Source organism: Garra rufa, chromosome 1, assembly GCF_049309525.1.
Source record: "Garra rufa chromosome 1, GarRuf1.0, whole genome shotgun sequence".
NCBI classification, from domain to species: Eukaryota; Metazoa; Chordata; class Actinopteri; order Cypriniformes; family Cyprinidae; genus Garra; species Garra rufa.
In genome coordinates this window covers 97,209,151-97,231,650 of record NC_133361.1, presented here as the reverse complement: position 1 = coordinate 97,231,650, position 22,500 = coordinate 97,209,151, and the positions used below count along the sequence as shown (strand labels likewise).

The 22,500-nt window shown below is 51.6% G+C and overlaps 23 non-coding genes across 23 annotated transcripts; 11 read left to right on the top strand and 12 right to left on the bottom strand.

The window, feature by feature from the left end:
• Nucleotides 1-73: 73 nt before the first annotated feature.
• On the top strand, nucleotides 74-145 carry trnae-cuc (transfer RNA glutamic acid (anticodon CUC)). The gene has a single exon. It is a non-coding gene; the product is annotated as a tRNA-Glu (tRNA).
• Nucleotides 146-254: 109 nt separating this feature from the next.
• Nucleotides 255-341, bottom strand: trnay-gua (transfer RNA tyrosine (anticodon GUA)). The gene is given in 2 exon segments: nucleotides 255-290; nucleotides 305-341. It is a non-coding gene; the product is annotated as a tRNA-Tyr (tRNA).
• Nucleotides 342-1,415: 1,074 nt separating this feature from the next.
• On the bottom strand, nucleotides 1,416-1,488 carry trnar-acg (transfer RNA arginine (anticodon ACG)). The gene has a single exon. It is a non-coding gene; the product is annotated as a tRNA-Arg (tRNA).
• Nucleotides 1,489-1,604: 116 nt separating this feature from the next.
• On the top strand, nucleotides 1,605-1,676 carry trnae-cuc (transfer RNA glutamic acid (anticodon CUC)). The gene has a single exon. It is a non-coding gene; the product is annotated as a tRNA-Glu (tRNA).
• A 1,185-nt stretch (nucleotides 1,677-2,861) lies between these two features.
• On the bottom strand, nucleotides 2,862-2,934 carry trnar-acg (transfer RNA arginine (anticodon ACG)). The gene has a single exon. It is a non-coding gene; the product is annotated as a tRNA-Arg (tRNA).
• Nucleotides 2,935-3,050: 116 nt separating this feature from the next.
• On the top strand, nucleotides 3,051-3,122 carry trnae-cuc (transfer RNA glutamic acid (anticodon CUC)). The gene has a single exon. It is a non-coding gene; the product is annotated as a tRNA-Glu (tRNA).
• Nucleotides 3,123-3,874: 752 nt separating this feature from the next.
• trnar-acg (transfer RNA arginine (anticodon ACG)) lies at nucleotides 3,875-3,947 on the bottom strand. Its single transcript has one exon. It is a non-coding gene; the product is annotated as a tRNA-Arg (tRNA).
• Nucleotides 3,948-4,063: 116 nt separating this feature from the next.
• On the top strand, nucleotides 4,064-4,135 carry trnae-cuc (transfer RNA glutamic acid (anticodon CUC)). Its single transcript has one exon. It is a non-coding gene; the product is annotated as a tRNA-Glu (tRNA).
• Nucleotides 4,136-5,384: 1,249 nt separating this feature from the next.
• On the bottom strand, nucleotides 5,385-5,457 carry trnar-acg (transfer RNA arginine (anticodon ACG)). Its single transcript has one exon. It is a non-coding gene; the product is annotated as a tRNA-Arg (tRNA).
• Nucleotides 5,458-5,573: 116 nt separating this feature from the next.
• trnae-cuc (transfer RNA glutamic acid (anticodon CUC)) lies at nucleotides 5,574-5,645 on the top strand. The gene has a single exon. It is a non-coding gene; the product is annotated as a tRNA-Glu (tRNA).
• Nucleotides 5,646-6,907: 1,262 nt separating this feature from the next.
• Nucleotides 6,908-6,980, bottom strand: trnar-acg (transfer RNA arginine (anticodon ACG)). Its single transcript has one exon. It is a non-coding gene; the product is annotated as a tRNA-Arg (tRNA).
• Nucleotides 6,981-7,096: 116 nt separating this feature from the next.
• trnae-cuc (transfer RNA glutamic acid (anticodon CUC)) lies at nucleotides 7,097-7,168 on the top strand. Its single transcript has one exon. It is a non-coding gene; the product is annotated as a tRNA-Glu (tRNA).
• A 1,185-nt stretch (nucleotides 7,169-8,353) lies between these two features.
• trnar-acg (transfer RNA arginine (anticodon ACG)) lies at nucleotides 8,354-8,426 on the bottom strand. Its single transcript has one exon. It is a non-coding gene; the product is annotated as a tRNA-Arg (tRNA).
• A 116-nt stretch (nucleotides 8,427-8,542) lies between these two features.
• Nucleotides 8,543-8,614, top strand: trnae-cuc (transfer RNA glutamic acid (anticodon CUC)). Its single transcript has one exon. It is a non-coding gene; the product is annotated as a tRNA-Glu (tRNA).
• Nucleotides 8,615-9,366: 752 nt separating this feature from the next.
• On the bottom strand, nucleotides 9,367-9,439 carry trnar-acg (transfer RNA arginine (anticodon ACG)). The gene has a single exon. It is a non-coding gene; the product is annotated as a tRNA-Arg (tRNA).
• A 116-nt stretch (nucleotides 9,440-9,555) lies between these two features.
• Nucleotides 9,556-9,627, top strand: trnae-cuc (transfer RNA glutamic acid (anticodon CUC)). Its single transcript has one exon. It is a non-coding gene; the product is annotated as a tRNA-Glu (tRNA).
• Nucleotides 9,628-10,875: 1,248 nt separating this feature from the next.
• Nucleotides 10,876-10,948, bottom strand: trnar-acg (transfer RNA arginine (anticodon ACG)). Its single transcript has one exon. It is a non-coding gene; the product is annotated as a tRNA-Arg (tRNA).
• Nucleotides 10,949-11,064: 116 nt separating this feature from the next.
• On the top strand, nucleotides 11,065-11,136 carry trnae-cuc (transfer RNA glutamic acid (anticodon CUC)). The gene has a single exon. It is a non-coding gene; the product is annotated as a tRNA-Glu (tRNA).
• A 1,184-nt stretch (nucleotides 11,137-12,320) lies between these two features.
• On the bottom strand, nucleotides 12,321-12,393 carry trnar-acg (transfer RNA arginine (anticodon ACG)). The gene has a single exon. It is a non-coding gene; the product is annotated as a tRNA-Arg (tRNA).
• A 116-nt stretch (nucleotides 12,394-12,509) lies between these two features.
• On the top strand, nucleotides 12,510-12,581 carry trnae-cuc (transfer RNA glutamic acid (anticodon CUC)). The gene has a single exon. It is a non-coding gene; the product is annotated as a tRNA-Glu (tRNA).
• A 110-nt stretch (nucleotides 12,582-12,691) lies between these two features.
• trnay-gua (transfer RNA tyrosine (anticodon GUA)) lies at nucleotides 12,692-12,778 on the bottom strand. The gene is given in 2 exon segments: nucleotides 12,692-12,727; nucleotides 12,742-12,778. It is a non-coding gene; the product is annotated as a tRNA-Tyr (tRNA).
• Nucleotides 12,779-13,333: 555 nt separating this feature from the next.
• trnar-acg (transfer RNA arginine (anticodon ACG)) lies at nucleotides 13,334-13,406 on the bottom strand. The gene has a single exon. It is a non-coding gene; the product is annotated as a tRNA-Arg (tRNA).
• A 116-nt stretch (nucleotides 13,407-13,522) lies between these two features.
• On the top strand, nucleotides 13,523-13,594 carry trnae-cuc (transfer RNA glutamic acid (anticodon CUC)). Its single transcript has one exon. It is a non-coding gene; the product is annotated as a tRNA-Glu (tRNA).
• The last annotated feature ends 8,906 nt before the right edge of the window (nucleotides 13,595-22,500 follow it).

Below are 22,500 nucleotides of genomic sequence, written 5' to 3'. Positions count from 1 at the left end.
TCGACGTGACAGAAGCCTGTATTGCTGTCTGCTTGTTCTCATCTTATTAGCAGGCCAGCATTAGATCGGCTCTTCCCTGGTGGTCTAGTGGTTAGGATTCGGCGCTCTCACCGCCGCGGCCCGGGTTCGATTCCCGGTCAGGGAAAGCTCTTTTGCCCCCCCTCCCCCCCAATGGCGGACTGTGAAATCAAGCTCTGTTGGCCGCTTTCAGAAGGCCAGCCCCCCCAAAAAAGGTGGGCACGTGAAAAACAACCTCCTTCGAGCCGGAGTCGAACCAGCGACCTAAGGATTGCCAACACTCCTCCTACAGTCCTCCGCTCTACCAGCTGAGCTATCGAAGGCGCAGGTCTGTGGGGTCACAACCTCGGCCTGTGAGGTCACAACCTCGGCCTATTAGGTTTCTGCAGCTCGACTGCTGGCCAAAAAACGGCTTTCGACGCAGGAAGACGTGTGGCCCTTTTTCGTAGAGGGAAGCACAGAGGAGCCCACCTTCCAATACCAGGAGTCGAACCCGGGCCACCTAGGTGAAAACCAGGAATCCTGGCGGTAGACCATATGGGAACTGGTCAGTGGAAGCCTTGTCCGGGTAAAAAAAAAGATTCCAAAAATACTCACGCCACGCATTCGAAAAAACAAGTGTGGTCTTGCATTGTGACCGTTATCTCAAGGAAAAACAGCCTATCGCCCGTCTGTCAAGGTACAGAAATGAAAAAATCATGAGATTAACAATGAAACTGAGACGCGGTTTTAACCGGGTAAGTTGCTGATTATTGGCTAGTTCAGATTTCATTTCGTGGGAACTGGTCAGCGGAAGCCTTGTCCGGGAAAAAAAAAAGATTCCAAAAATACTCACGCCACGCATTCGAAAAAACAAGCGTGGTCTTGCATTGTAACCGTCATCTCCTGACCGGTAGCAAAGAGGAGCTCGCCTTCCCATACCGGGAGTCGAACCCAGGCCGCCTGGGTGAAAACCAGGAATCCTGACCGGTAGCAAAGATGAGCCCGCCTTCCCATACCGGGAGTCGAACCCGGGCCGCCTGGGTAAAACCAGGAATCCTGACCGCTAGACCATATGGGAACTGGTCAGCGGAAGCCTTGTCCGGGTAAAAAAAAAAAAATCCAAAAATACTCACGCCACGCATTTGAAAAAACAAGCGTGGTCTTGCGTTGTAACCGTTATCTCAAGGAAAAACAGCCTATCGCCGGTCTGTCAAGGTACAGAAATGAAAAAATCATGAGATTAACAATGAAACTGAGACGCGGTTTTAACCGGGTGAGTTGCTGATTATTGGCTAGTTCGGATTTCATTTCGTGTCCAACTTTTTCTCAAAGCTCGGGTGGCACGTAGGAATAGGGCAACAATTCGGCAAGCCTGTGACATCAAAACCAAACTGCATTACGCAAAAATCAGAGAGCGAGCCAGCCAGGAGTCGAACCTAGAATCTTCTGATCCGTAGTCAGATGCGTTATCCATTGCGCCACTGGCCCACCACCTGGGGATACTCGTGCTTGCAGCCCGACTCGTTGGTTTTCGACGTGACAGAAGCCTGTATTGCTGTCTGCTTGTTCTCATGTTATTAGCAGGCCAGCATTAAATCGGCTCTTCCCTGGTGGTCTAGTGGTTAGGATTCGGCACTCTCACCGCCGCGGCCCGGGTTCGATTCCCGGTCAGGGAAAGCTCTTTTGCCCCCCCAATGGCGGACTGTGAAATCAAGCTCTGTTGGCCGCTTTCAGAAGGCCGGCCCCCCCAAAAAAGGTGGGCACGTGAAAAACAACCTCCTTCGAGCCGGAGTCGAACCAGCGACCTAAGGATTGCCAACGCTCCTCCTACAGTCCTCCGCTCTACCATCTGAGCTATCGAAGGCGCAGGTCTGTGGGGTCACAACCTCGGCCTGTGGGGTCACAACCTCGGCCTATTAGGTTTCTGCAGCTCGACTGCTGGCCAAAAAACGGCTTTCGACGCAGGAAGACGTGTGGCCCTTTTTCGTAGAGGGAAGCACAGAGGAGCCCACCTTCCAATACCAGGAGTCGAACCCGGGCCACCTAGGTGAAAACCAGGAATCCTGGCGGTAGACCATATGGGAACTGGTCAGTGGAAGCCTTGTCCGGGTAAAAAAAAAGATTCCAAAAATACTCACGCCACGCATTCGAAAAAACAAGTGTGGTCTTGCATTGTGACCGTTATCTCAATTAAAAACAGCTTATCGCCCATCTGTCAAGGTACAGAAATGAAAAAATCATGAGATTAACAATGAAACTGAGACGCGGTTTTAACCGGGTAAGTTGCTGATTATTGGCTAGTTCGGATTTCATTTCGTGGGAACTGGTCAGCGGAAGCCTTGTCCGGGTAAAAAAAAAGATTCCAAAAATACTCACGCCACGCATTCGAAAAAACAAGGGTGGTCTTGCATTGTAACCGTTATCTCCTGACCGGTAGCAAAGAGGAGCCCGCCTTCCCATACCGGGAGTCGATCCCGGGTCGCCTGGGTGAAAACCAGGAATCCTGACCGCTAGACCATATTGGAACTGGTCAGCGGAAGCCTTGTCCGGGAAAAAAAATTTTTTCCAAAAATACTCACGCCACGCATTTGAAAAAACAAGCGTGGTCTTGCATTGTAACCGTTATCTCAAGGAAAAACAGCCTATCGCCGGTCTGTCAAGGTACAGAAATGAAAAAATCATGAGATTAACAATGAAACTGAGACGCGGTTTTAACCGGGTGAGTTGCTGATTATTGGCTAGTTCGGATTTCATTTCGTGTCCAACTTTATCTCAAAGCTCGGGTGGCACGTAGGAATAGGGCAACAATTCGGCAAGCCTGTGACATCAAAACCAAACTGCATTACGCAAAAATCAGAGAGCGAGCCAGCCAGGAGTCGAACCTAGAATCTTCTGATCCGTAGTCAGACGCGTTATCCATTGCGCCACTGGCCCACCGCCTGGGGATCCTCGTGCTTGCAGCCCGACTCGTTGGTTTTCGACGTGACAGAAGCCTGTATTGCTGTCTGCTTGTTCTCATGTTATTAGCAGGCCAGCATTAGATCGGCTCTTCCCTGGTGGTCTAGTGGTTAGGATTCGGCGCTCTCACCGCCGCGGCCTGGGTTCGATTCCCGGTCAGGGAAAGCTCTTTTGCCCCCCCTCCCCCCCAATGGCGGACTGTGAAATCAAGCTCTGTTGGCCGCTTTCAGAAGGCCGGCCCCCCCCAAAAAAGGTGGGCACGTGAAAAACAACCTCCTTCGAGCCGGAGTCGAACCAGCGACCTAAGGATTGCCAACGCTCCTCCTACAGTGCTCCGCTCTACCAGCTGAGCTATCGAAGGCGCAGGTCTGTGGGGTCACAACCTCGGCCTGTGAGGTCACAACCTCGGCCTATTAGGTTTCTGCAGCTCGACTGCTGGCCAAAAAACGGCTTTCGACGCAGGAAGACGTGTGGCCCTTTTTCGTAGAGGGAAGCACAGAGGAGCCCACCTTCCAATACCGGGAGTCGAACCCAGGCCACCTAGGTGAAAACCAGGAATCCTGGCGGTAGACCATATGGGAACTGGTCAGCGGAAGCCTTGTCCGGGTAAAAAAAAAAATCCAAAAATACTCACGCCACGCATTTGAAAAAACAAGCGTGGTCTTGCATTGTAACCGTTATCTCAAGGAAAAACAGCCTATCGCCGGTCTGTCAAGGTACAGAAATGAAAAAATCATGAGATTAACAATGAAACTGAGACGCGGTTTTAACCGGGTGAGTTGCTGATTATTGGCTTTTTCGGATTTCATTTCGTGTCCAACTTTTTCTCAAAGCTCGGGTGGCACGTAGGAATAGGGCAACAATTCGGCTAGCCTGTGACATCAAAACCAAACTGCATTACGCAAAAATCAGAGAGCGAGCCAGCCAGGAGTCGAACCTAGAATCTTCTGATCCGTAGTCAGACGCGTTATCCATTGCGCCACTGGCCCACCGCCTGGGGATCCTCGTGCTTGCAGCCCGACTCGTTGGTTTTCGACGTGACAGAAGCCTGTATTGCTGTCTGCTTGTTCTCATGTTATTAGCAGGCCAGCATTAGATCGGCTCTTCCCTGGTGGTCTAGTGGTTAGGATTCGGCGCTCTCACCGCCGCGGCCCGGGTTCGATTCCCGGTCAGGGAAAGCTCTTTTGCCCCCCCCCTCCCCCCCCAATGGCGGACTGTGAAATCAAGCTCTGTTGGCCGCTTTCAGAAGGCCGGCCCCCCCAAAAAAGGTGGGCACGTGAAAAACAACCTCCTTCGAGCCGGAGTCGAACCAGCGACCTAAGGATTGCCAACGCTCCTCCTACAGTCCTCCGCTCTACCAGCTGAGCTATCAAAGGTGCAGGTCTGTGGGGTCACAACCTTAGGTTAGGTTTCTGCAGCTCGACTGCTGGCCAAAAAACGGCTTTCGACGCAGGAAGACGTGTGGCCCTTTTTCGTAGAGGGAAGCACAGAGGAGCCCACCTTCCAATACCAGGAGTCGAACCCGGGCCACCTAGGTGAAAACCAGGAATCCTGGCGGTAGACCATATGGGAACTGGTCAGTGGAAGCCTTGTCCGGGTAAAAAAAAAGATTCCAAAAATACTCACGCCACGCATTCGAAAAAACAAGTGTGGTCTTGCATTGTGACCGTTATCTCAAGGAAAAACAGCCTATCGCCCGTCTGTCAAGGTACAGAAATGAAAAAATCATGAGATTAACAATGAAACTGAGACGCGGTTTTAACCGGGTAAGTTGCTGATTATTGGCTAGTTCAGATTTCATTTCGTGGGAACTGGTCAGCGGAAGCCTTGTCCGGGAAAAAAAAAAGATTCCAAAAATACTCACGCCACGCATTCGAAAAAACAAGCGTGGTCTTGCATTGTAACCGTCATCTCCTGACCGGTAGCAAAGAGGAGCTCGCCTTCCCATACCGGGAGTCGAACCCAGGCCGCCTGGGTGAAAACCAGGAATCCTGACCGGTAGCAAAGATGAGCCCGCCTTCCCATACCGGGAGTCGAACCCGGGCCGCCTGGGTAAAACCAGGAATCCTGACCGCTAGACCATATGGGAACTGGTCAGCGGAAGCCTTGTCCGGGTAAAAAAAAAAAAATCCAAAAATACTCACGCCACGCATTTGAAAAAACAAGCGTGGTCTTGCGTTGTAACCGTTATCTCAAGGAAAAACAGCCTATCGCCGGTCTGTCAAGGTACAGAAATGAAAAAATCATGAGATTAACAATGAAACTGAGACGCGGTTTTAACCGGGTGAGTTGCTGATTATTGGCTAGTTCGGATTTCATTTCGTGTCCAACTTTTTCTCAAAGCTCGGGTGGCACGTAGGAATAGGGCAACAATTCGGCAAGCCTGTGACATCAAAACCAAACTGCATTACGCAAAAATCAGAGAGCGAGCCAGCCAGGAGTCGAACCTAGAATCTTCTGATCCGTAGTCAGATGCGTTATCCATTGCGCCACTGGCCCACCACCTGGGGATACTCGTGCTTGCAGCCCGACTCGTTGGTTTTCGACGTGACAGAAGCCTGTATTGCTGTCTGCTTGTTCTCATGTTATTAGCAGGCCAGCATTAAATCGGCTCTTCCCTGGTGGTCTAGTGGTTAGGATTCGGCACTCTCACCGCCGCGGCCCGGGTTCGATTCCCGGTCAGGGAAAGCTCTTTTGCCCCCCCAATGGCGGACTGTGAAATCAAGCTCTGTTGGCCGCTTTCAGAAGGCCGGCCCCCCCAAAAAAGGTGGGCACGTGAAAAACAACCTCCTTCGAGCCGGAGTCGAACCAGCGACCTAAGGATTGCCAACGCTCCTCCTACAGTCCTCCGCTCTACCATCTGAGCTATCGAAGGCGCAGGTCTGTGGGGTCACAACCTCGGCCTGTGGGGTCACAACCTCGGCCTATTAGGTTTCTGCAGCTCGACTGCTGGCCAAAAAACGGCTTTCGACGCAGGAAGACGTGTGGCCCTTTTTCGTAGAGGGAAGCACAGAGGAGCCCACCTTCCAATACCAGGAGTCGAACCCGGGCCACCTAGGTGAAAACCAGGAATCCTGGCGGTAGACCATATGGGAACTGGTCAGTGGAAGCCTTGTCCGGGTAAAAAAAAAGATTCCAAAAATACTCACGCCACGCATTCGAAAAAACAAGTGTGGTCTTGCATTGTGACCGTTATCTCAATTAAAAACAGCTTATCGCCCATCTGTCAAGGTACAGAAATGAAAAAATCATGAGATTAACAATGAAACTGAGACGCGGTTTTAACCGGGTAAGTTGCTGATTATTGGCTAGTTCGGATTTCATTTCGTGGGAACTGGTCAGCGGAAGCCTTGTCCGGGTAAAAAAAAAGATTCCAAAAATACTCACGCCACGCATTCGAAAAAACAAGCGTGGTCTTGCATTGTAACCGTCATCTCCTGACCGGTAGCAAAGAGGAGCTCGCCTTCCCATACCGGGAGTCGAACCCAGGCCGCCTGGGTGAAAACCAGGAATCCTGACCGGTAGCAAAGATGAGCCCGCCTTCCCATACCGGGAGTCGAACCCGGGCCGCCTGGGTAAAACCAGGAATCCTGACCGCTAGACCATATGGGAACTGGTCAGCGGAAGCCTTGTCCGGGTAAAAAAAAAAAAATCCAAAAATACTCACGCCACGCATTTGAAAAAACAAGCGTGGTCTTGCGTTGTAACCGTTATCTCAAGGAAAAACAGCCTATCGCCGGTCTGTCAAGGTACAGAAATGAAAAAATCATGAGATTAACAATGAAACTGAGACGCGGTTTTAACCGGGTGAGTTGCTGATTATTGGCTAGTTCGGATTTCATTTCGTGTCCAACTTTTTCTCAAAGCTCGGGTGGCACGTAGGAATAGGGCAACAATTCGGCAAGCCTGTGACATCAAAACCAAACTGCATTACGCAAAAATCAGAGAGCGAGCCAGCCAGGAGTCGAACCTAGAATCTTCTGATCCGTAGTCAGATGCGTTATCCATTGCGCCACTGGCCCACCACCTGGGGATACTCGTGCTTGCAGCCCGACTCGTTGGTTTTCGACGTGACAGAAGCCTGTATTGCTGTCTGCTTGTTCTCATGTTATTAGCAGGCCAGCATTAAATCGGCTCTTCCCTGGTGGTCTAGTGGTTAGGATTCGGCACTCTCACCGCCGCGGCCCGGGTTCGATTCCCGGTCAGGGAAAGCTCTTTTGCCCCCCCAATGGCGGACTGTGAAATCAAGCTCTGTTGGCCGCTTTCAGAAGGCCGGCCCCCCCAAAAAAGGTGGGCACGTGAAAAACAACCTCCTTCGAGCCGGAGTCGAACCAGCGACCTAAGGATTGCCAACGCTCCTCCTACAGTCCTCCGCTCTACCATCTGAGCTATCGAAGGCGCAGGTCTGTGGGGTCACAACCTCGGCCTGTGGGGTCACAACCTCGGCCTATTAGGTTTCTGCAGCTCGACTGCTGGCCAAAAAACGGCTTTCGACGCAGGAAGACGTGTGGCCCTTTTTCGTAGAGGGAAGCACAGAGGAGCCCACCTTCCAATACCAGGAGTCGAACCCGGGCCACCTAGGTGAAAACCAGGAATCCTGGCGGTAGACCATATGGGAACTGGTCAGTGGAAGCCTTGTCCGGGTAAAAAAAAAGATTCCAAAAATACTCACGCCACGCATTCGAAAAAACAAGTGTGGTCTTGCATTGTGACCGTTATCTCAATTAAAAACAGCTTATCGCCCATCTGTCAAGGTACAGAAATGAAAAAATCATGAGATTAACAATGAAACTGAGACGCGGTTTTAACCGGGTAAGTTGCTGATTATTGGCTAGTTCGGATTTCATTTCGTGGGAACTGGTCAGCGGAAGCCTTGTCCGGGTAAAAAAAAAGATTCCAAAAATACTCACGCCACGCATTCGAAAAAACAAGGGTGGTCTTGCATTGTAACCGTTATCTCCTGACCGGTAGCAAAGAGGAGCCCGCCTTCCCATACCGGGAGTCGATCCCGGGTCGCCTGGGTGAAAACCAGGAATCCTGACCGCTAGACCATATTGGAACTGGTCAGCGGAAGCCTTGTCCGGGAAAAAAAAATTTTTCCAAAAATACTCACGCCACGCATTTGAAAAAACAAGCGTGGTCTTGCATTGTAACCGTTATCTCAAGGAAAAACAGCCTATCGCCGGTCTGTCAAGGTACAGAAATGAAAAAATCATGAGATTAACAATGAAACTGAGACGCGGTTTTAACCGGGTGAGTTGCTGATTATTGGCTAGTTCGGATTTCATTTCGTGTCCAACTTTATCTCAAAGCTCGGGTGGCACGTAGGAATAGGGCAACAATTCGGCAAGCCTGTGACATCAAAACCAAACTGCATTACGCAAAAATCAGAGAGCGAGCCAGCCAGGAGTCGAACCTAGAATCTTCTGATCCGTAGTCAGACGCGTTATCCATTGCGCCACTGGCCCACCGCCTGGGGATCCTCGTGCTTGCAGCCCGACTCGTTGGTTTTCGACGTGACAGAAGCCTGTATTGCTGTCTGCTTGTTCTCATGTTATTAGCAGGCCAGCATTAGATCGGCTCTTCCCTGGTGGTCTAGTGGTTAGGATTCGGCGCTCTCACCGCCGCGGCCTGGGTTCGATTCCCGGTCAGGGAAAGCTCTTTTGCCCCCCCTCCCCCCCAATGGCGGACTGTGAAATCAAGCTCTGTTGGCCGCTTTCAGAAGGCCGGCCCCCCCCAAAAAAGGTGGGCACGTGAAAAACAACCTCCTTCGAGCCGGAGTCGAACCAGCGACCTAAGGATTGCCAACGCTCCTCCTACAGTGCTCCGCTCTACCAGCTGAGCTATCGAAGGCGCAGGTCTGTGGGGTCACAACCTCGGCCTGTGAGGTCACAACCTCGGCCTATTAGGTTTCTGCAGCTCGACTGCTGGCCAAAAAACGGCTTTCGACGCAGGAAGACGTGTGGCCCTTTTTCGTAGAGGGAAGCACAGAGGAGCCCACCTTCCAATACCGGGAGTCGAACCCAGGCCACCTAGGTGAAAACCAGGAATCCTGGCGGTAGACCATATGGGAACTGGTCAGCGGAAGCCTTGTCCGGGTAAAAAAAAAAATCCAAAAATACTCACGCCACGCATTTGAAAAAACAAGCGTGGTCTTGCATTGTAACCGTTATCTCAAGGAAAAACAGCCTATCGCCGGTCTGTCAAGGTACAGAAATGAAAAAATCATGAGATTAACAATGAAACTGAGACGCGGTTTTAACCGGGTGAGTTGCTGATTATTGGCTTTTTCGGATTTCATTTCGTGTCCAACTTTTTCTCAAAGCTCGGGTGGCACGTAGGAATAGGGCAACAATTCGGCTAGCCTGTGACATCAAAACCAAACTGCATTACGCAAAAATCAGAGAGCGAGCCAGCCAGGAGTCGAACCTAGAATCTTCTGATCCGTAGTCAGACGCGTTATCCATTGCGCCACTGGCCCACCGCCTGGGGATCCTCGTGCTTGCAGCCCGACTCGTTGGTTTTCGACGTGACAGAAGCCTGTATTGCTGTCTGCTTGTTCTCATGTTATTAGCAGGCCAGCATTAGATCGGCTCTTCCCTGGTGGTCTAGTGGTTAGGATTCGGCGCTCTCACCGCCGCGGCCCGGGTTCGATTCCCGGTCAGGGAAAGCTCTTTTGCCCCCCCCTCCCCCCCCAATGGCGGACTGTGAAATCAAGCTCTGTTGGCCGCTTTCAGAAGGCCGGCCCCCCCAAAAAAGGTGGGCACGTGAAAAACAACCTCCTTCGAGCCGGAGTCGAACCAGCGACCTAAGGATTGCCAACGCTCCTCCTACAGTCCTCCGCTCTACCAGCTGAGCTATCAAAGGTGCAGGTCTGTGGGGTCACAACCTTAGGTTAGGTTTCTGCAGCTCGACTGCTGGCCAAAAAACGGCTTTCGACGCAGGAAGACGTGTGGCCCTTTTTCGTAGAGGGAAGCACAGAGGAGCCCACCTTCCAATACCAGGAGTCGAACCCGGGCCACCTAGGTGAAAACCAGGAATCCTGGCGGTAGACCATATGGGAACTGGTCAGTGGAAGCCTTGTCCGGGTAAAAAAAAAGATTCCAAAAATACTCACGCCACGCATTCGAAAAAACAAGTGTGGTCTTGCATTGTGACCGTTATCTCAAGGAAAAACAGCCTATCGCCCGTCTGTCAAGGTACAGAAATGAAAAAATCATGAGATTAACAATGAAACTGAGACGCGGTTTTAACCGGGTAAGTTGCTGATTATTGGCTAGTTCAGATTTCATTTCGTGGGAACTGGTCAGCGGAAGCCTTGTCCGGGAAAAAAAAAAGATTCCAAAAATACTCACGCCACGCATTCGAAAAAACAAGCGTGGTCTTGCATTGTAACCGTCATCTCCTGACCGGTAGCAAAGAGGAGCTCGCCTTCCCATACCGGGAGTCGAACCCAGGCCGCCTGGGTGAAAACCAGGAATCCTGACCGGTAGCAAAGATGAGCCCGCCTTCCCATACCGGGAGTCGAACCCGGGCCGCCTGGGTAAAACCAGGAATCCTGACCGCTAGACCATATGGGAACTGGTCAGCGGAAGCCTTGTCCGGGTAAAAAAAAAAAAATCCAAAAATACTCACGCCACGCATTTGAAAAAACAAGCGTGGTCTTGCGTTGTAACCGTTATCTCAAGGAAAAACAGCCTATCGCCGGTCTGTCAAGGTACAGAAATGAAAAAATCATGAGATTAACAATGAAACTGAGACGCGGTTTTAACCGGGTGAGTTGCTGATTATTGGCTAGTTCGGATTTCATTTCGTGTCCAACTTTTTCTCAAAGCTCGGGTGGCACGTAGGAATAGGGCAACAATTCGGCAAGCCTGTGACATCAAAACCAAACTGCATTACGCAAAAATCAGAGAGCGAGCCAGCCAGGAGTCGAACCTAGAATCTTCTGATCCGTAGTCAGATGCGTTATCCATTGCGCCACTGGCCCACCACCTGGGGATACTCGTGCTTGCAGCCCGACTCGTTGGTTTTCGACGTGACAGAAGCCTGTATTGCTGTCTGCTTGTTCTCATGTTATTAGCAGGCCAGCATTAAATCGGCTCTTCCCTGGTGGTCTAGTGGTTAGGATTCGGCACTCTCACCGCCGCGGCCCGGGTTCGATTCCCGGTCAGGGAAAGCTCTTTTGCCCCCCCAATGGCGGACTGTGAAATCAAGCTCTGTTGGCCGCTTTCAGAAGGCCGGCCCCCCCAAAAAAGGTGGGCACGTGAAAAACAACCTCCTTCGAGCCGGAGTCGAACCAGCGACCTAAGGATTGCCAACGCTCCTCCTACAGTCCTCCGCTCTACCATCTGAGCTATCGAAGGCGCAGGTCTGTGGGGTCACAACCTCGGCCTGTGGGGTCACAACCTCGGCCTATTAGGTTTCTGCAGCTCGACTGCTGGCCAAAAAACGGCTTTCGACGCAGGAAGACGTGTGGCCCTTTTTCGTAGAGGGAAGCACAGAGGAGCCCACCTTCCAATACCAGGAGTCGAACCCGGGCCACCTAGGTGAAAACCAGGAATCCTGGCGGTAGACCATATGGGAACTGGTCAGTGGAAGCCTTGTCCGGGTAAAAAAAAAGATTCCAAAAATACTCACGCCACGCATTCGAAAAAACAAGTGTGGTCTTGCATTGTGACCGTTATCTCAATTAAAAACAGCTTATCGCCCATCTGTCAAGGTACAGAAATGAAAAAATCATGAGATTAACAATGAAACTGAGACGCGGTTTTAACCGGGTAAGTTGCTGATTATTGGCTAGTTCGGATTTCATTTCGTGGGAACTGGTCAGCGGAAGCCTTGTCCGGGTAAAAAAAAAGATTCCAAAAATACTCACGCCACGCATTCGAAAAAACAAGGGTGGTCTTGCATTGTAACCGTTATCTCCTGACCGGTAGCAAAGAGGAGCCCGCCTTCCCATACCGGGAGTCGATCCCGGGTCGCCTGGGTGAAAACCAGGAATCCTGACCGCTAGACCATATTGGAACTGGTCAGCGGAAGCCTTGTCCGGGAAAAAAAAAATTTCCAAAAATACTCACGCCACGCATTTGAAAAAACAAGCGTGGTCTTGCATTGTAACCGTTATCTCAAGGAAAAACAGCCTATCGCCGGTCTGTCAAGGTACAGAAATGAAAAAATCATGAGATTAACAATGAAACTGAGACGCGGTTTTAACCGGGTGAGTTGCTGATTATTGGCTAGTTCGGATTTCATTTCGTGTCCAACTTTATCTCAAAGCTCGGGTGGCACGTAGGAATAGGGCAACAATTCGGCAAGCCTGTGACATCAAAACCAAACTGCATTACGCAAAAATCAGAGAGCGAGCCAGCCAGGAGTCGAACCTAGAATCTTCTGATCCGTAGTCAGACGCGTTATCCATTGCGCCACTGGCCCACCGCCTGGGGATCCTCGTGCTTGCAGCCCGACTCGTTGGTTTTCGACGTGACAGAAGCCTGTATTGCTGTCTGCTTGTTCTCATGTTATTAGCAGGCCAGCATTAGATCGGCTCTTCCCTGGTGGTCTAGTGGTTAGGATTCGGCGCTCTCACCGCCGCGGCCTGGGTTCGATTCCCGGTCAGGGAAAGCTCTTTTGCCCCCCCTCCCCCCCAATGGCGGACTGTGAAATCAAGCTCTGTTGGCCGCTTTCAGAAGGCCGGCCCCCCCCAAAAAAGGTGGGCACGTGAAAAACAACCTCCTTCGAGCCGGAGTCGAACCAGCGACCTAAGGATTGCCAACGCTCCTCCTACAGTCCTCCGCTCTACCAGCTGAGCTATCGAAGGCGCAGGTCTGTGGGGTCACAACCTCGGCCTGTGAGGTCACAACCTCGGCCTATTAGGTTTCTGCAGCTCGACTGCTGGCCAAAAAACGGCTTTCGACGCAGGAAGACGTGTGGCCCTTTTTCGTAGAGGGAAGCACAGAGGAGCCCACCTTCCAATACCGGGAGTCGAACCCAGGCCACCTAGGTGAAAACCAGGAATCCTGGCGGTAGACCATATGGGAACTGGTCAGCGGAAGCCTTGTCCGGGTAAAAAAAAAAATCCAAAAATACTCACGCCACGCATTTGAAAAAACAAGCGTGGTCTTGCATTGTAACCGTTATCTCAAGGAAAAACAGCCTATCGCCGGTCTGTCAAGGTACAGAAATGAAAAAATCATGAGATTAACAATGAAACTGAGACGCGGTTTTAACCGGGTGAGTTGCTGATTATTGGCTTTTTCGGATTTCATTTCGTGTCCAACTTTTTCTCAAAGCTCGGGTGGCACGTAGGAATAGGGCAACAATTCGGCTAGCCTGTGACATCAAAACCAAACTGCATTACGCAAAAATCAGAGAGCGAGCCAGCCAGGAGTCGAACCTAGAATCTTCTGATCCGTAGTCAGACGCGTTATCCATTGCGCCACTGGCCCACCGCCTGGGGATCCTCGTGCTTGCAGCCCGACTCGTTGGTTTTCGACGTGACAGAAGCCTGTATTGCTGTCTGCTTGTTCTCATGTTATTAGCAGGCCAGCATTAGATCGGCTCTTCCCTGGTGGTCTAGTGGTTAGGATTCGGCGCTCTCACCGCCGCGGCCCGGGTTCGATTCCCGGTCAGGGAAAGCTCTTTTGCCCCCCCCCTCCCAATGGCGGACTGTGAAATCAAGCTCTGTTGGCCGCTTTCAGAAGGCCGGCCCCCCCAAAAAAGGTGGGCACGTGAAAAACAACCTCCTTCGAGCCGGAGTCGAACCAGCGACCTAAGGATTGCCAACGCTCCTCCTACAGTCCTCCGCTCTACCAGCTGAGCTATCAAAGGTGCAGGTCTGTGGGGTCACAACCTTAGGTTAGGTTTCTGCAGCTCGACTGCTGGCCAAAAAACGGCTTTCGACGCAGGAAGACGTGTGGCCCTTTTTCGTAGAGGGAAGCACAGAGGAGCCCACCTTCCAATACCGGGAGTTGAACCCGGGCCACCTAGGTGAAAACCAGGAATCCTGGCGGTAGACCATATGGGAACTGGTCAGTGGAAGCCTTGTCCGGGTAAAAAAAAAAGATTCCAAAAATACTCACGCCACGCATTCGAAAAAACAAGTGTGGTCTTGCATTGTGACCGTTATCTCAAGGAAAAACAGCTTATCGCCCATCTGTCAAGGTACAGAAATGAAAAAATCATGAGATTAACAATGAAACTGAGACGCGGTTTTAACCGGGTAAGTTGCTGATTATTGGCTAGTTCGGATTTCATTTCGTGGGAACTGGTCAGCGGAAGCCTTGTCCGGGTAAAAAAAAAGATTCCAAAAATACTCACGCCACGCATTCGAAAAAACAAGTGTGGTCTTGCATTGTGACGGTTATCTCAAGGAAAAACAGCTTATCGCCCATCTGTCAAGGTACAGAAATGAAAAAATCATGAGATTAACAATGAAACTGAGACGCGGTTTTAACCGGGTAAGTTGCTGATTATTGGCTAGTTCGGATTTCATTTCATGGGAACTGGTCAGCGGAAGCCTTGTCCGGGCAAGGGAACTTAGGCAGTCTGTGGATTTTTGCCAATTCATTTAAGTTGCCAGATGGCGCAATAGGGGACGGAATGGATGAATAGGCACTTTTTGGATCCAAGGTCCAACTTAAATGAATTGTGTACCCTAATAATTGGTTTACGGACCCATAGGTGGTTCAAGGGATGTTTTTTCCACCACTAGGGGGCCAGTTCCCTAAGTGCCTAGTCTTCATCGTAGTCTTCCTCTCGTCCCACGGACAGCCTATTCATCCACCTAAGTGCCTATTTTTCATCATCGTGTCCACAAAGTGCCTAAAGTGCCACCTAAGTGCCTACTCTTCATCGTAGTCTTCCTCTCGTCCCACGAACAGCCTATTTGTCCACCTAAGTGCCTATTTTTCATCATCGTGTCCACAAAGTGCCTAAAGTGCCACCTAAGTGCCTACTCTTCATCGTAGTCTTCCTCTCGTCCCACGAACAGCCTATTCATCCACCTAAGTGCCTATTTTTCATCATCGTGTCCACAAAGTGCCTAAAGTGCCACCTAAGTGCCTAGTCTTCATCGTAGTCTTCCTCTCGTCCCACGAACAGCCTATTTGTCCACCTAAGTGCCTATTTTTCATCATCGTGTCCACAAAGTGCCTAAAGATCCACCTAAGTGCCTAGTCTTCATCGTAGTCTTCCTCTCGTCCCACGAACAGCCTATTTGTCCACCTAAGTGCCTATTTTTCATCATCGTGTCCACGAAGTGCCTAAAGTGCCACCTAAGTGCCTATTCTTCATCACAATGTCATCAAAAGGTCAGATTGGCCCGAAAGTGGTCGTCAGGGGCCCCTGTGGCAGTGTCTGGAGCCTCGTGTCCCTTGGACCTGTTTTCGTGCTTAATTGGCCCAACTTGTCCACAAATAGTTGCAGGGGCTCCAAATTTGGCACGGTGGTAGTCCAAGGGCCCCCGGTTCAGGATCCCGGGTTTCGGGGTCCTAGGTGGGTGTCAAAATTTTCCCTGCGCTCCAGGGACTCGCCCTCCGAGTATGTGGCAGGGGGCCCCCTAGGCTACCAGAATGCGAAGTTTGGGGCCAATCGGACCCCCGGGGGCCGAACAGTAGCCGAGGACGCGTGCAACTTATTGCATGCGTTTTCATAGGTGGTTCGTTGGACAGCGGACCAAAAGGTTTGTTCGGCCCCAAATTGACATTCACGCCTCGTCAGGGGCCCCTGGGGCCGTGTCTGCAGCCTCGTGTCCATTCGACCCGTTTTCGTGCTTAATTGGCCCAATCGTCGACGAACAGCCTATGTCAAATAGGTTGCAGGACGGATGTCTGAAAAGCAGGGGTCAAAAGGTCGCAGGGGCTCCAAATTTGACACGGTGGTAGTCCAGGGGGCCCTGAGTCAGGATCCTGAATACCACGGCCCTAGATGGGCCCCGAGTCTGTTTCTTAACCCTAACCTATATTTTCAATGTGCCATTTGGAGAGGCTCTTTCTGTCTATGAGTGCAAGAGGCCTTTGTGAGAGATTTTGACAAAGGAAGCCAAAAAAAAATCCCTGCGCTCTAGGGACTCGTCCTCCTAGTATGTGGCAGGGGGGACCCTAGGCTACCAGGATGCGAAGTTTGGGGGCCCTCGGACCCCCGGGGGCCGAACAGTGGCCGAGGACGCGTGCAACTTATTGCATGCGTTTTCATAGGTGGTTCGTGGGACATCGGACCAAAAGGTCCGTTCGGCCCCAAATTGACATCCACGCCTCGTCAGGGGCCCCTTGGGCCGTGTCTGCAGCCTCGTGTCCGTTCGACCCGTTTTTGTGCTTAATTGGCCCAATCGTCGACGAACAGCCTATGTCAAATAGGTTGCAGGACGGATGTCTGAAAAGCAGGGGTCAAAAGGTCGCAGGGGCTCCAAATTTGACACGGTGGTAGTCCAGGGGCCCCTGAGTCAGGATCCTGGATACCAGGGCCCTAGATGGGCCCCGAGTCTGTTTCTTAACCCTAACCTATATTTTCAATGTGCCCTTTGGAGAGGCTCTTTCTGTCTATGAGTGCAAGAGGCCTTTGTGAGAGATTTTGACAAAGGAAGCCAAAAAAAAATTCCCTGCGCTCTAGGGACTCGTCCTGCTAGTATGTGGCAGGGGGGACCCTAGGCTACCAGGTTGCGAAGTTTGGGGCCCCTCGGACCCCGGGGGCCGAACTGTAGCCGAGGACCCGACTTGGATCTCCATACTCCGGGCATGGCTAGGTACCAGAGGGCCCCCCATGACCCCAGAGTATGGAGTCCCAAGTCGGCTTTTTTCCAGAGATATTGCAACTTCCTGTGCAAATTTGAGCGGGTGTTTCACGGGAACCACGCCGACTTGGAGCTCCATACTCCGGGCATGGGTAGGTACCAGAGGGCCCCCCATGACCCCAGAGCATGGAGTCCCAAGTCGGCTTTTTTCCAGAGATATTGCAACTTCCTGTGGAAATTTGACCGGGTGTTACATGGGAACCACGCCGACTTGGAGCTCCATACTCCAGGCATGGGTAGGTACCAGAGGGCCCCCCATGACCCCAGAGTATGGAGTCCCAAGTCGGCTTTTTTCCAGAGATATTGCAACTTCCTGTGGAAATTTGACCGGGAGTTACATGGGAACCACGCCGACTTGGAGCTCCATACTCCGGGCATTGGTAGGTACCAGAGGGCCCCCCATGACCCCAGAGTATGGAGTCCCAGGTCGGCTTTTTTCCAGAGATATTGCAACTTCCTGTGGAATTTTGAGCGGGTGTTTCACGGGAACCACGCCGACTTGGAGCTCCATACTCCGGGCATTGGTAGGTACCAGAGGGCCCCCCATGACCCCGGAGTATGGAGCCCCAAGTCGGCTTTTTTCCAGAGATATTGCAACTTCCTGTGGAACTTTGTGCGGGTGTTTCATGGGAACCACGCCGACTTGGAGCTCCATACTCCGGGCATTGGTAGGTACCAGAGGGCCCCCCATGACCACAGAGTATGGAGCCCCAAGTCGGCTTTTTTCCAGAGATATTGCAACTTCCTGTGCAACTTTGAACGGGTGTTTCACGGGAACCACGCCGACTTGGAGCTCCATACTCCGGGCATGGGTAGGTACCCGAGGGCCCCCCATGACCCCAGAGTATGGAGCCCCAAGTAGGCTTTTTTCCAGAGATATTGCAACTTCCTGTGGAAATTTGACCGGGTGTTTCCTGGGAACCACGCCGACTTGGAACTCCATACACCGGGCATGGGTAGGTACCAGAGGGCCCCCCATGACCCCAGAGTATGGAGCCCCAAGTCGGCTTGGTTCTTGAGAAACATCCGGTCAAATTCAACATCCCACCTGTAACTTAATAAGCTACTCACTGGCCTTCCACACATGTGTTGAAATCCCCAATTCTTTACAGGAATTCACCGGCTGAAAATGTCAAAGTCAAAAACAGCATCCCACTTGTAACCTATTTGACAGAGCCCCTATAGGCTTCCCCCGGACAGTCCAATTTGATGCAAATAATGCATAATTAATAGCTGCAATGTACATGAGTGTGTGGAGCAGTGTCCCCTGTGTGGTGTACAGTAGGTTTTACCCCATAAAATCACTGTAGTTATGAAATATGACCCATTAATGTACTGTCCAGGGGAAGCCTATAGGGGCTCTGTCAAATAAGTTGCAGGTTGGCTCCAAAATTTGAACGGCTATAACTCGGGGGCCCGGGCACCGAGCGACGCCAAACTCGGGTCAGAGTAAGGGCCCGAGGGCCCCTCTCCAAAGGGCCCTAGCCCGTGCTTCTAGCGCCCCCACAGGCCAAGATACGGGGGCCAATAGGAAAGGGTGCACTTCAGAAATAAGGGTCCCAGAGGCTCGGGACTCTGGGGTCTGAGAGGGCCCCCAGGGGACCCTCAACACCCCGAAGGACGATCCGCTGGGACTCGTCGTTTCCTAGATATCGACCGTTTTGTCCGAAAGTCCCTTATATATAACCGAGTGTATCTTGGGAGTTAAGCAGAGTTGGAGCTCTAAACTCCGGGCATGAGGAGGGCCCATAGGGCCCCTTCAGACCCCACCGTCCCAAGCTCCTGGGACTTTCCGTTATCGAGATATGGCCACTTCCGGTCCAGCTTTGACCGGGTGTATCTCAGAAACCATGCCGACTTGGATCTCCATACTCCGGGCATGGGTAGGTACCAGAGGCCCCCCCATGACCACAGAGCATGGAGCCCCAAGTAGGCTTTTTTCCAGAGATATGGCCACTTCCGGTCCAGCTTTGACCGGGTGTATCTCAGAAACCATGCCGACTTGGAACTCCATACTCCGGGCATGGGTAGGTACCCGAGGGCCCCCCATGACCCCAGAGTATGGAGCCACAAGTAGGCTTTTTTCCAGAGATATGGCCACTTCCGTTCCAGCTTTGACCGGGTGTTTCTCAAGAACCATGCCGACTTGGATCTTCGTAACATCCTTGAGAAACATCCGGTCAAATTCAACATCCCACCTGTAACTTAATAAGCTACTCACTGGCCTTCCACACATGTGTTGAAATCCCCAATTCTTTACAGGAATTCACCAGCTGAAAATGTCAAAGTCAAAAACAGCATCCAACCGGTAACTTATTTGACAGGTCCCATATAGGCTTCCCTAGGACAGTCCAATTGTATGCAAATTTTGCATAATTAAAAACTGTACTGTACATGATTTTTTTGTTCTGTTCCCCCTGTGTGGCATACAACAGGTTAAACCACATAAAAGCACTGTAATTATGAACTTTGACCTTTTGTTGCATTGGCATCCCACCTGTAATTTAATAAGCTACTCACTGGCCTTCCACACATGTGTTGAAATCCCCAATTCTTTACGGGAATTCACCGGCTGAAAATGTCAAAGTCAAAAACAGCATCCCATCTGTAACCTATTTGACAGGTGCCCTATAGGCGGTCTGTGGACAGTTGAATATTATGCAAATTTTGCATAATTAATAACTGTAATGTACATCAGTGTGTTGTGGTGTGTCCCCTGTGTGGTGTACAGTAGGTTTCACCACATATATCCACTGTCTTTATGAAATATGACCTTTTAATGTAATGTCCACTGCTAGATCCATCCTGTGACTTATCTGACAGGCCGGGGGAAAAGCATTTTTAGGGCAATTTTGCCCCATTGCGGGGCCCCTGGAGGGTCTCGGGAGACGGGACCACCGTCCCCCGCTTCGGCGCGAGAGGCCCTATCGAACCATAGGCGTTGTTTGGGGGCCAAAAAATTATTAGGGGGCGCCGCGCAGCACTTAGGGATTTCGTCACCGGCCTGTCATTTAGATTACTCGAGGGCATCAAGTACCTGACTTAAGGGCAAGGGAACTTAGGCAGTCTGTGGATTTTTGCCAATTCATTTAAGTTGCCAGATGGCGCAATAGGGGACGGAATGGATGAATAGGCACTTTTTGGATCCAAGGTCCAACTTAAATGAATTGTGTACCCTAATAATTGGTTTACGGACCCATAGGTGGTTCAAGGGATGTTTTTTCCACCACTAGGGGGCCAGTTCCCTAAGTGCCTAGTCTTCATCGTAGTCTTCCTCTCGTCCCACGGACAGCCTATTCATCCACCTAAGTGCCTATTTTTCATCATCGTGTCCACAAGGTGCCTAAAGTGCCACCTAAGTGCCTACTCTTCATCGTAGTCTTCCTCTCGTCCCACGAACAGCCTATTCATCCACCTAAGTGCCTATTTTTCATCATCGTGTCCACAAAGTGCCTAAAGTGCCACCTAAGTGCCTAGTCTTCATCGTAGTCTTCCTCTCGTCCCACGAACAGCCTATTCATCCACCTAAGTGCCTATTTTTCATCATCGTGTCCACGAAGTGCCTAAAGATCCACCTAAGTGCCTAGTCTTCATCGTAGTCTTCCTCTCGTCCCACGAACAGCCTATTTGTCCACCTAAGTGCCTATTTTTCATCACAATGTCATCAAAAGGTCAGATTGGCCCGAAAGTGGTCGTCAGGGGCCCCTGTGGCCGTGTCTGGAGCCTCGTGTCCCTTGGACCCGTTTTCGTGCTTAATTGGCCCAACTGTCCACAAACAGTTGCAGGGGCTCCAAATTTGGCACGGTGGTAGTCCAAGGGACCCCGGTTCAGGATCCCGGGTTTCAGGGTCCTAGGTGGGTGTCAAAATTTTCCCTGCGCTCCAGGGACTCGCCCTCCGAGTATGTGGCAGGGGGCCCCCTAGGCTACCAGGATGCGAAGTTTGGGGCCAATCGGACCCCCGGGGGCCGAACAGTAGCCGAGGACGCGTGCAACTTATTGCATGCGTTTTCATAGGTGGTTCGTTGGACAGCGGACCAAAAGGTTTGTTCGGCCCCAAATTGACATTCACGCCTCGTCAGGGGCCCCTGGGGCCGTGTCTGCAGCCTCGTGTCCATTCGACCCGTTTTCGTGCTTAATTGGCCCAATCGTCGACGAACAGCCTATGTCAAATAGGTTGCAGGACGGATGTCTGAAAAGCAGGGGTCAAAAGGTCGCAGGGGCTCCAAATTTGACACGGTGGTAGTCCAGGGGGCCCTGAGTCAGGATCCTGGATACCAGGGCCCTAGATGGGCCCCGAGTCTGTTTCTTAACCCTAACCTATATTTTCAATGTGCCCTTTGGAGAGGCTCTTTCTGTCTATGAGTGCAAGAGGCCTTTGTGAGAGATTTTGACAAAGGAAGCCAAAAAAAAATCCCTGCGCTCTAGGGACTCGTCCTCCTAGTATGTGGCAGGGGGGACCCTAGGCTACCAGGATGCCAAGTTTGGGGGCCCTCGGACCCCCGGGGGCCGAACAGTGGCCGAGGACGCGTGCAACTTATTGCATGCGTTTTCATAGGTGGTTCGTGGGACATCGGACCAAAAGGTCCGTTCGGCCCCAAATTGACATCCACGCCTCGTCAGGGGCCCCTTGGGCCGTGTCTGCAGCCTCGTGTCCGTTCGACCCGTTTTCGTGCTTAATTGGCCCAATCGTCGACGAACAGCCTATGTCAAATAGGTTGCAGGACGGATGTCTGAAAAGCAGGGGTCAAAAGGTCGCAGGGGCTCCAAATTTGACACGGTGGTAGTCCAGGGGCCCCTGAGTCAGGATCCTGGATACCAGGGCACTAGATGGGCCCCGAGTCTGTTTCTTAACCCTAACCTATATTTTCAATGTGCCATTTGGAGAGGCTCTTTCTGTCTATGAGTGCAAGAGGCCTTTGTGAGAGATTTTGACAAAGGAAGCCAAAAAAAAATCCCTGCGCTCTAGGGACTCGTCCTCCTAGTATGTGGCAGGGGGACCCTAGGCTACCAGGATGCGAAGTTTGGGGGCCCTCGGACCCCCGGGGGCCGAACAGTGGCCGAGGACGCGTGCAACTTATTGCATGCGATTTCATAGGTGGTTCGTTGGACAGCGGACCAAAAGGTTTGTTCGGCCCCAAATTGACATCCACGCCTCGTCAGGGGCCCCTGGGGCCGTGTCTGCAGCCTCGTGTCCATTCGACCCGTTTTCGTGCTTAATTGGCCCAATCGTCGACGAACAGCCTATGTCAAATAGGTTGCAGGACGGATGTCTGGAAAGCAGGGGTCAAAAGGTCACAGGGGCTCCAAATTTGACACGGTGGTAGTCCAGGGGCCCCTGAGTCAGGATCCTGGATACCAGGGCCCTAGATGGGCCCCGAGTCTGTTTCTTAACCCTAACCTATATTTTCAATGTGCCCTTTGGAGAGGCTCTTTCTGTCTATGAGTGCAAGAGGCCTTTGTGAGAGATTTTGACAAAGGAAGCCAAAAAAAAATTCCCTGCGCTCTAGGGACTCGTCCTGCTAGTATGTGGCAGGGGGGACCCTAGGCTACCAGGTTGCGAAGTTTGGGGCCCCTCGGACCCAGGGGGCCGAACTGTAGCCGAGGACCCGACTTGGATCTCCATACTCCGGGCATGGCTAGGTACCAGAGGGCCCCCCATGACCCCAGAGTATGGAGTCCCAAGTCGGCTTTTTTCCAGAGATATTGCAACTTCCTGTGCAAATTTGAGCGGGTGTTTCACGGGAACCACGCCG